The 10,900-nt window shown below is 46.5% G+C and overlaps 1 protein-coding gene across 6 annotated transcripts in view; it reads right to left on the reverse strand.

Annotated features, from left to right (window-relative positions):
* Positions 1–10,900, reverse strand: part of RHOT1 (ras homolog family member T1) — an 85,169-nt gene that overhangs the window by 59,745 nt on the left and 14,524 nt on the right. The window lies entirely within an intron of this gene.

The following is a 10,900-nucleotide window of genomic DNA, read 5'->3' on the forward strand; positions in this document are numbered from 1 at the left end:
CCAATAAGTATTATTTTAAAGTCCATTTTGGTATTAAAATTGGGACGTAAGGCTGGGCACGGTGGCTCACGCCTGTAATCCCAGCACTTTGGGAGGCCGAGGCGGGCAGATCATGAGGTCAAGAGATCAAGACCATCCTGATCAACATGGTGAAACCCCATCTCTATTAAAAATACAAATTAGCTGGGCATGGTGGCACATGCCTGTAGTCCCAGCTGCTTGGGAGGCTGAGGCAGGAGAATCGCTTGAACCCGGGAGGTGGAGGCTGCAGTGAGCCAAGATCATGCCACTGCACTCCAGCCTGGTGACAAAGTGAGACTCCGTCAAAAAAAAAAAAAAAAAATTGGGATGTTAAAGATGACAACTAAAATTTACCCCAAAGTTGCCAGGTTAAATGCATTCTTTCATCTTTTGATAAATACTTCTTGAGCAATTCTATAAGCCAGCCACTATTCTTGATCCTGGGGATACCACTGATCATGGCCACTAGGTCCTCTCTACTTTTACATTACATTGTAACAGACTTAGATAGTTATCACCAATATAGTTAACATTCTTTTTTTTTTTTCTCCCTTTCTCTTTGAGATGGAGTCTTGCTCTGTCACCCAGACTGGAGTGCAGTGGCACAGTCTCAGCTTATTGCAACCTCTGCCTCCCAGGTTCAAGTGATTCTCCTGCCTCAGCCTCCCAAGTAGCTGGCATTACAGGTGCACACCACCACGCCGGCTAATTTTTGTATCTTTAGTAGAGACAGGATTTTACCATATTGGCCAGGCTGGTCTCGAACTCTTGACCTTGTGATCTGCCCACCTCGGCCTCCCAAAGTGCTGGGATTACCAGGTGTGGGCCACTACACCTAGCCTTGGCTAACATTCTTTTTACATATCTGGATAAAAAGAAACATTTTTTAAATGTACCATCTCCGATTAATCATTCCTCTGCATTTAGCAGTCAAGATCTGTCAAATTTTCCTTTGACATTTTTAATATTCATCCCTTCCCTTGCTGTTCCCCTATTTCCCTAATTATGGTACTTTTACTGAAAAATCTCCCAGTCCCAAATTTCCTATCCCTTTCTCCAGTCTCTCTCCTCATTAACCTACCAACAATGCAAATGCTGGTCCATTTTTCTTACATGCTCTTTTCATTTTCTAACTCACCTGACCAAACACTTTCTTTGACTCTCAATTATCTACCACATCAAAATGAAATCATTCTACTGGCCTTTGAATATCATAATCTATCCCTAGCTCACTTATCTAATCTCATTTCCCACTATCCCCCACTCAATTTGCTCAAATAAGGCCATTCTGCATTGTGTAAGTCCAAACAAGCCACAATAAATCCTGCCCACCTCACAGTTTCCCTCATCTAAACATCATTCCCGCTCTCCCCTCTACTTTTCCAAATGGTATTAATAATTACCTTTCAAGGATGGTTCAAATTCTACCTATAGCTCTTATTTCCTCCACTTCCTCCTTTGAACTACTTCTGTGCCACATAATTTCTATTAAATTATAACTTAAATTTATACCCAAGATATATACTTAATATGTATGAGTCTACACTGACACAATAACCAAATATTTGGAAATACTTGGATAGTGAACAAAATTTTCCAATTTTACATGAATGGGAAAAGGGCCTCTAGCATATCAACCAGACTGAATCATCTGATTTGACTTCACCTGGCCCAAGCACAGCAGTACTGCTGTATTTTCAAAATCATCACTAAGGAAATTAGTCCCACCTCCTGGAGATTCTGGAACTACCATTCAAATTATTTTCTTAACAGCAACCGGAGAACTGGGAATAACAGGTAACTGCTGAAGCAGTTAAAATATAAACATATGCTAAAATTACTTTGTTCAATTTGTTTTTAGTAAAAAATAAAATGTTAAAATTTCAAATAATATAAAGGAGGGTGTGATATAACATAGAATACATCTGGTCTTTGTCCCCAGCTCCTGGCACAGAGCATCAGAATCCTTTGGAATTTCCTGAATGATAGGAGTGTCTTTTGTTATGAATAATGAGTCCCTTTCAACCATACTTGAGTTCATCCTAATGAGGTGACTCATGTGGGGAGAAGGAGGCAACAGAGCATGCTAGCAGGATGGGAGCTGGTCACCAGAAAAACCAACTACATGATTAGAGGGTCAGAACTCTCAGCCCCATCCCAAAACCTCCAATGGGGAAAGACCTGGAGTCAAGCACGTGGCCAATGACTTAATCGCGTCTACCTACTGAAAACCCACATAAAAACTCTGAACAACAAAGATCAGGAGAGCTTCCTGGTTAGTGAACAGGTCAATGTACCAGGAAGGTGGTGCACACTGACCCTACAGGGAAAGAAGCTCCTGAGCTCAGGACCCTTCCATACCTTTCCCCACATACCTCTTCAATCTGGTTGTTCATTTGTATAATCGTGAATATAGTACTTTACTGAGTTTTGTGACGCGCTGTAGTCTGAGGGGGCAGTAGGAAGCCCTGAATTTGTAGTTGGTCAGGCCAAAGTGCATGCTGCTGAAGTAAGGGCAATGTTGTTGGGAACCTTGCTCTTTAACTGGTGGTGAAACTGCCTTTGCAAAATTATGAATGACAGTAAGAGAAATCTGACATAGTTGACTCCATCTTGCTTCTTTGTTTTTTTTTGTTTTTTTTTTGTTTTTTTTTGTTTTTGAGATGGAGTCTTGCTCTGTCGCCCAGGCTGGAGTGCAGTGGCGCAATCTCAGCTCACTGCAAGCTCCGCCTCCTGGGTTCACGCCATTCTCCCGCCTCAGCCTCCCAAGCAGTTGGGATTACAGGCGCCCACCACACGCCTGGCTAATTTTTTGTATTTTTAGTAGAGATGGGGTTTCACCGTGTTAGCCAGGATGGTCTCGATCTCCTGACCTCGTGATCCACCTGCCTTGGCCTCCCAAAGTGCTGGGATTACAGGCGTGAGCCACCGCGCCTGGCCTCCATCTTGCTTGTAACCTCCAAGATGGTCATTCCTGGGAATAGGCCAGATAACCTTGAGAGGAATTTAAGTTTACTGTTTAATCTTAAAGCAAGAATGATAACAGCACTTCCTAAAACTAAACCACCTTTGTAAAACTAAAGAAAGTCCACAAGGTTAGGATTATGTGAGGGACCTGAATTCTGCTAAGATATAGGTGTAAACAATAACCAACCATTGTTCCGGAGGTCAGGAGATTTGTAACTTCCCCAATGACTCCTGTGAATAACATCACTATAGCAGAGCCTACGACTGGCATTTTGAGATTTTTTTTTTGCATTTCTGGTGAAGGACTGACTCTACCAGGACCCACAACTTGTCTTTTTTTTTTTTTTCCTTTTGTGGAGAACGGGGTCTCGCTGTATTACCCAGGCAGGTCTCGAACTCCTGGGCTCAAGCTATCCTCCCGCCTCTGCCTCCCTGAGAGCTGGGATTACAGGCATGAGCCACCGCGCCCGGCCTCAGGACCCACAACTTGTGACTCAGTCGATCCTGTGGCCCCAATCAGTGGCTGACTGAGCACATGAAGAACGTTTTCCGCATCCCTATGATTTCATCCTCAACCAATCAAAACACCCTCCATTCTCTAGCCCCCTGCCCACCAAACTATCCTTGAAAAACCCAAACCTCTGAGCCTTCTGGGAGACTAATTTGAGTGATACATCTAGTTCTCCTGCATGGCCAGCCTTGTGTTAATTAAGTTATTTCTTTACTACAATACTGTGGTCTCAGAGAATTGGTCTGTCTGTGTAGCAGGCAGAAGAACCCACTGGGCGACTATAGCGGATCTGAAGCTAACTCTGGGTGGTGTCAGTGTTACGGGATCCTTGGGGTGTCATTTCACCAACTGGAAACTTCTGTGGCCAGTGGTGCCTTCGCCCAAGTTTTGCTCTGGCCCACTGGGCTCGTTCCACCCACTCAGCCTTGCAGGCTGTGCTCAACTCACACGACCAGCCTGGATCCCATGCCTGCTGCCAAAGGTGAGCCAGGCACAAAGTGGTGAGGGGTGTGTGAGCAAGCATGGGGTCTGACCACTGTGCACAGCCAGGCATGCTGGCTGCTGCTGCGGGGTGGGCAGCTCCAGGTGCCAGCTTGGGCACCATCTCCCTGCGAGGCTGCAGCTGGACCAGGCGCACCACAAGCAGCTTCCACAGCTGCAATGGAGAACACAGTGGTGCCCGGAAGCTTGGCAACTCCAGGAACCACAGGGCCCCAAAGAAGGAGTCACAGCCCTGGCTAGGGGAGCTCCCAGATCTGGGCTCCCTGAAGGGCTGCAGCTCTTCTCTCCTTCTCTACGCTCTCAAGGTAGCAAGCAAGGGGCATGTTTCAGCCCTGTTTGTGTTACAGCTCTTTTAGCCCCACCATTCGGCAGGTCCTGAGTTCTTGTCCTGCACCGGGAATAATGAGGTAGCAGACAAGTGGGGGGTGAGCAAGACAAACAGGAGCTTTACCGAGCGACAGAACAGCTCAGAGGAAACCTACAGTGAGTACTTCCTCTCTGTAGCCAGGGTGTCCCAACAAGTGTTCAGTTCTCAGCAGAGAGGATAGGTCCTCTCTGCTTAGCAGGTTGTCCCGAAGAATGTTCAGCTCTCAGCAGAGAGGGTAGTTCCTCTCTGCAGGCAGGTCATCCCAATGTCTCTTCAGCTCCCAGGAGAGAGGGTAGATCCTCTCTGCAGGCATTCTGTTATCTCTTCAGCTCTCAGCAGAGAGGGTAGTTCCTCTCTGTAGGCAGGTCATCCCATCCTCTCAACTCTCCCTCAACTCAAACTCCCTCCCATGATCGCCGGTGCCCAAAGTCTGGAGAGGGCCAAAGTGGCAGGGGTCTGGCATGTCACCACTGCCCCAAGCATGCGCACACCCGGCCAGGCTGCAACAGCACCTAGGCTTGGCCCCAACCTCGCTCTGAGATCAGAACGGGTGCCAGGAGCAAGGAGAGGCCAGGCAGCAGGAGCAGACACCTCCAAGTCCACAGGCTTCCCAGGCCCCTGAGACTGCAGAGATGCCTGGGTCCACAGCCACGGCTGGGCAGCTGCAGCTGCGACTGGGAGGTGGGGCTCCTGCCTGCTTCCAGCTCCTGCCAGCTCCATGAAGCGCAGCACCGCTCAGGGCCCAGCTCCACCTCGGGGCCCCTCTCTGCCCACCCCTCCGTGCCTGACCACACTGCTCCCCTGCCAGTGGGTGACTCGGCCCGGCCCCATCATGGTGGCTCTCAGGGTATCAGCCTCCAGGGGGCTTCCAGGGGTGGGCTCTGGGGACTGCACCTCTTCTCTCCACATTTCCCCTACAACAGCAGCAGATGAGGTACAGGTGGCGTGGCAGCCCCGGCCAACGCCGCACAAACAAACCCGATGATCTTGAGGATGGCCCCACGAGTCCCAGCTGCACCTTTAGCAGAGTGCTCATGGGCTCCTGAGACATGGTTGGGGGAAGAGGATGAGGCCACAGTGGAGGCTCCGGGCCTGGAAGCAGGTCCTGCCCAGCCATAAGAGGTGGGAATGGTACACTCAGTTGCCTCAGGGATGCAGAGCACAGGGGTCCCACCGCCACCACTGCTGCTCCAGCAGCTGTTCCTGCTGCCATCGCCTGCACCTCCCTGCTGCAGCCAACGGCCACTCCGGATGGCTGCCACAGCCATCATTAGAATTGAATTGAATTGTATGACACTCAGTTGGTATAGGAAAATTGGTGTTGGAACTCAGAGGGTATGTGAGCTCTGTATTTATCAAAAGAACTTACAGCTAAAATACTCACGCCTGTAATCCCAGCACTTTGGGAGGCCGAGGTGGACGGATCATGAGGTCAAGAGATAGAGACCATCCTGACCAACAAGGTGAAACCCCATCTCTACTAAAAATACAAAAATTAGCTGGGCGTGGTGGCATGTGCTTGTAGTCCCAGCTACTAGGGAGGCTGAGGCAGGAGAACCGTTTGAAACCGGGAGGCAGAGGTTGCAGTGAGCCGAGATTGCATTGTGTCCCCTACAGGCATGAGCCACTGCGCCCAGCCAACACATGTATTCTTAACTCTGATTCATTTGTGTAATATCTAGGCAACCTTCCAACATATCACCAGTGATCTCCTGAAGGACTTCTTAAACCTCCTTGATGAAAATGTGACATTTCCTGCCAGCTACTGAAGATCTCCAGAAAGATTAAGAAACAAATATTTCATTATCACCCATGGGAAACTCCTCAAGGGCAGAAAACATGTCTTTCTTGTTTACTGTTGATTAACAGTATCTCCAGCTCCCATGGCACTTAATAAATGCAGCTGTATAGCTTGGTGGTTAGGAGAACAAATTTGAAACTCAGGAAAGTGGATGATTACTTTGGAGGGAAAGAGAGGACAATGTAATGGGAAGGGAGCTTCAAATGATTGGTAATACTTTATTTCTTAAACTGGGTGTTAGGTATTTGTCATATTATTCTTTATTACCTTTTACATAAATATTTAATCAAAAAAGAAAAGAAGAAAAAAGAACACAGGCTTTGGAACTAGACAGAACTGGGCTGAAATCTTAGTTCCAGCACTTACTAGCTGTGCTTCCTCAGGCAAGTCATCAAGCCTGTTTATTCATCTATAAAGTACTGACCAGCCTCGTAGAATTGTTAAGAGGATTAATCAAGATGAGAGCTATATAATGCTTAGCACAAGACCTGGCACACATTAAGTACACAAATGGTAAATGTCATGATGATGATCAGTTTGAATTAAAGGTGTTAAAATGAGTACTGGCCGGGGTCAGAAAATCTGGATTCAGGAACCTGTTTTTGCCATTAACAGTATGATCCTGAATTACAACTCTCTGGGCCTCAATTTTTCTCACCAGTTAAATCAGTTAAAAAAAGAAAAGGTGGGGATAGGTGGACTAGATGTTATCTAAATGCTTAACAGCATATGCTTAAACTTTCATACAGCACACCTAGAAAACTGGTCTGTAACATGAGAAAAAGTGCACATTAACATTAAGGGCTAGGCATGGCAGCTCATGCCCATAATCCCAGCACTTTGGGAGGCTGAGGTGAGGGAATCACTTGAGCCCAGGAGTTCAAAACCAGCCTGGGCAACAAAACGAGACCCTGTCTCTACCAAAAATAATTTTAAAAATTAGCCAGGCGTGGTGGCGTGTGCTTGTAGTTGCAACTACTTGGGAGGCTGAGGTAGCAGGATCACCTGAGCCCAGGAGGTTGAGGCTGCAGTGAGCCATGATCATACCACTGCACACCAGGCTGGTCCAGGCTGGGTGACACAGTGAGACCCTGTCTCAAAACACACATTCACACAACACTAGGTAAGATACAGTACCCTAGAAATGGCAGAGAGATCTGCAAACTGTATCTGTTTTAACTGTGTGTGGGAAAGTGATTTGGCAGAAACATTCGTCTAGCTACAAGAACAAAGTAAAACTCACCAAGCCAATGTTGGGTCCCGGAATTTTCAGGCCTTGCCAACTTACGTGCAACACTTCATAACCCTTTTTCCTTAAATAACTACATTCATCATGCCCTTGCTTAAGGTTCCAGCAACCCCAAACCGTCAGCTAGCTCAAGGTAGTATTCCTGTCAACATTCATAGTAGTTCATCCTGATTCCAGATGATTATGCACGATGGAAGCAAAACACAGATGCTCCTTCACTTATGATGGGATTTCTTCCCCATAAACAAGTTGAAAATATAAGTTAAAAACACACTTAGACCAGATGCAGTGGTTCATGTCTGTAATCCCAGCAGTTTGGGTGGCTGAGGTGGGAGAATCACTTGAGCCCAAGAGTTCAAGATCAGCCTGGACAACAAAGTGAGACCCTATGTCTACAGAAAATAAAACATTAGCCAGGCATGGTGGTGCACACCCATAGTCTCAGGTATTCGGGAGGCTAAGGTGGGAGGATCCCTGGAGCCTGGGAAGTCAAAGCTGCAGTGAGCCATGATTGAGTCACTGCACTCCAGCTGGGGCAACAGAGTGAGACCTTGTCTCAAAAAAAATTATTTTAATGTGTTAGGATCCTCCCTGGCAACCAAAACTTAAAAAAAAAAAGGAAAATGTATTTAACACTAGCAACACAGAAAGATAGCCCCTGACTTACTATAGTTCTGTTTTTCTTTTTCTTTTCTTTTCTGAGACAGGATCTTGTTCTGTTGTCCAGGCTGCAGTGCATGGCACAATCTCGGCTTACTGCAACCTCCGCCTCCCAGGTTCAAGCAATTATCCTACCTCAGCCTCCCGAGTAGCTGGGATTCCAGGCATGTGCCACCATGCCCGGCTAATTTTTTTGTATTTTTAGTAAAGACAGGGTTTCTCCATGTTGGCCAGGCTGGCCTCGAACTCCTGACCTCAAGTGATCCGCCCACCTCAGCCTCCCAAAGTACCAGGTTTACAAGCATGAGCCACCGCACCCAGCCAATTTTTTTTTTTTTTAATTTCTTGTAGAGATGGGGTCTCCCTATGCTGCCCAGGCTGGCCTCAAACCCCTGAGCTCAAGTGAGTCTCTTGCCTTGGCCTCTCAAGTGCTGGGGTTACAGGCATGAGCCATTGTGCCTGGCCCCTGTTTTCTTTTTTTTTTTTAGAGACAAAGTCTCACTATGTTGCCTAGGCAAGAGTACAGTTGCACGATCATAGCTCACTGCAGCTTTGAACTCCTGGGCTCAAGTGATCCTCTCGCCTCAGCTTCCCAAGTAGCTGAGACTACAGGTGCATGCCACCATACCCAGCTAATTTTAAAAATTGTTTGTACAGATAGGTTCTCATTACGTTTCCCAGACTGGTCTCAAACTTCTGGCCTCAAGTTATCCTCCTGCATTGGCCTCCCATAGTGCTGGCATTATAGGCATGAGCCACAGAGCCCAGCTACCTGGATAGTTTAAATATCTCTATATTCTCATCCTTCATCTACTATATTAAGGATGGTAAAAATGAAGCTGACATTCAATAATTCAGTCCCACTCTAAGTCCTTAAGAAATGTGCCTACCTTAATATGCTTAAGACCCTGATTCTTCTCATAATCCCCTTTTCAGAATTATCTTTTTAAAATTTTGCTCATGTTCCAGCACTCTAAGGCCCTCACCAGTTTCAGAAAGAAAAAAAAAATCTACCTTTTAGTCCACAGTTCAAAAAAACGTTAAACAGCCAAGTGAGGTGGCTCTCGCCTGTAATCCCAGCACGCTGGGAGGCTGAGGCAGGCACATCACTTCAGCCCAGGAGTTCTAGACCAGCCTGGACAACACGGTGAAACTCCATCTCTACAAAAAATTTAAAAATTAGCCAGGCATGGCGATGCATGCCTATATTCAGGTATTTGGAAGGTTGAGATGGGAGAATCACCTGAGCCCAGGAAGTCGAAGCTACAGTGAGCCATGATCACGCCACTGCACTCCAGCCTAGACAACAGGGTGAGGCCCTGTCTCAAAAAGAAAAAAAAAAAGGATAAATAATGTGATCAAAATTAAGCCAATCTCCAAACACTGAAAGGCTACTGGTTTCCAAGAAAGCACTTGTTCCTTAATCCCAATCACACAGGATTTCTTAGCAAAATTCAGGCTTTTTTTTTTTTTTTTTTTGAGACAGAGTCTTGCTCTGTCACGCAGGCTGGAGTGCACTGGCGCAACCTCGGCTCACTGCACGCTCTGCCTCCCGGGTTCATGCCAGTCTCCCGCCTCAGCCTCCCAAGTAGCCGGGACAACAGGCGCCCACCACCACACCCGGTTTGGTTTTTTTTGGGTTTTTTTTTGTATTTTTAGTAGAGTCGGGGTTTCACCGTGTTAGCCAGGATGGTCTCCATCTCCTGACCTCATGATCCGCCCGCCTCAGCCTCCCAAAGTGCTGGGATTACAGGCTTGAGCCACTACGCCCAGCCCAAGCTTTCAAGATATGTTTTGTTCCCTTTGAAGTTCCCTCCCTCACCATGGCCCTTAAAACTCATCCATTCTTCCTCAACTCTCTTCTTTTTTTTTTTTTCAGAGCAGGAGTGGAAGTTTATTTTAAAAGGCTTTATAAGAGAAAATAAATGAAAATTTGCTTGCTAGGAACCCAAGTGGGGGCCTGAAGGTCCAAGAGAGAAAAGACCCTCATCTCTTCTTAAAACTCATTAGAACAACCTTTTTCCCAGTCGCAGTCCCCTTCTGCTTTTCCCATGGACTCCCTATATCTGCATTGATATTTTCAGAACAGACAACAAACATTATGAGGAAATTCAGATTTCTTCACAGCTCTGCTCATTAGTCTGAAGGGCAGTTCTGGCTGCCTGTGTAGCAGCAGGCTCCTGCCAAAGTACAAACCTGCCACCAGGTCTATTCCAGCAAGGCAGGCCTCAGAGACAGGAAAGAAAACACTTTGGCAGTCGTAAAGACGACAACAATCAAGTAGCTTTACTCACACTTGAACATACAGACACACAACACAGTAGTAAGAGTGGGGGCAATTCTATTTATTTATATCAGTCACTATCTTTTAAAGTGTGATTTTAAAAAATTTATTCACATCCTGCCTCATCTAGAAAAGAATTTGAGGTAATTCAGCACTCACTACATTATAAAAAATACCATCTAGTTTGTGAAGTAATTGTACAATAAAAGACCTTTTAAAACTCAAAGAACATGAATGTCTTCCACATTAAAATCCAAGAGTGATTTCCTTTTTTTTTTTTTTTTTTTTTTGAGTCAGAGTCTTGCACTGTCGTGTAGGCTAGAGTGCAATGGCGTGATCTTGGCTCACTGCAACCTCCACTTCCCGGGTTCAAGCAATTCTCCTGCCTCAGCCTCCCGTGTAGCTGGGATTACAGCCGCCCACCACCACGCCCGGCTAATTTTTTGTATTTTTAGTAGGTACGGGGTTTCACTATGTTGGCCAGGCTGGTCTTGAACTCCTGACCTCGTGATCTGCCCGCCTTGGCCTCCCAAAGTGCT

Source organism: Rhinopithecus bieti, unplaced genomic scaffold (assembly GCF_001698545.2).
Source record: "Rhinopithecus bieti isolate Rb0 unplaced genomic scaffold, ASM169854v2 scaffold_19652, whole genome shotgun sequence".
Classification (NCBI taxonomy): Eukaryota; Metazoa; Chordata; class Mammalia; order Primates; family Cercopithecidae; genus Rhinopithecus; species Rhinopithecus bieti.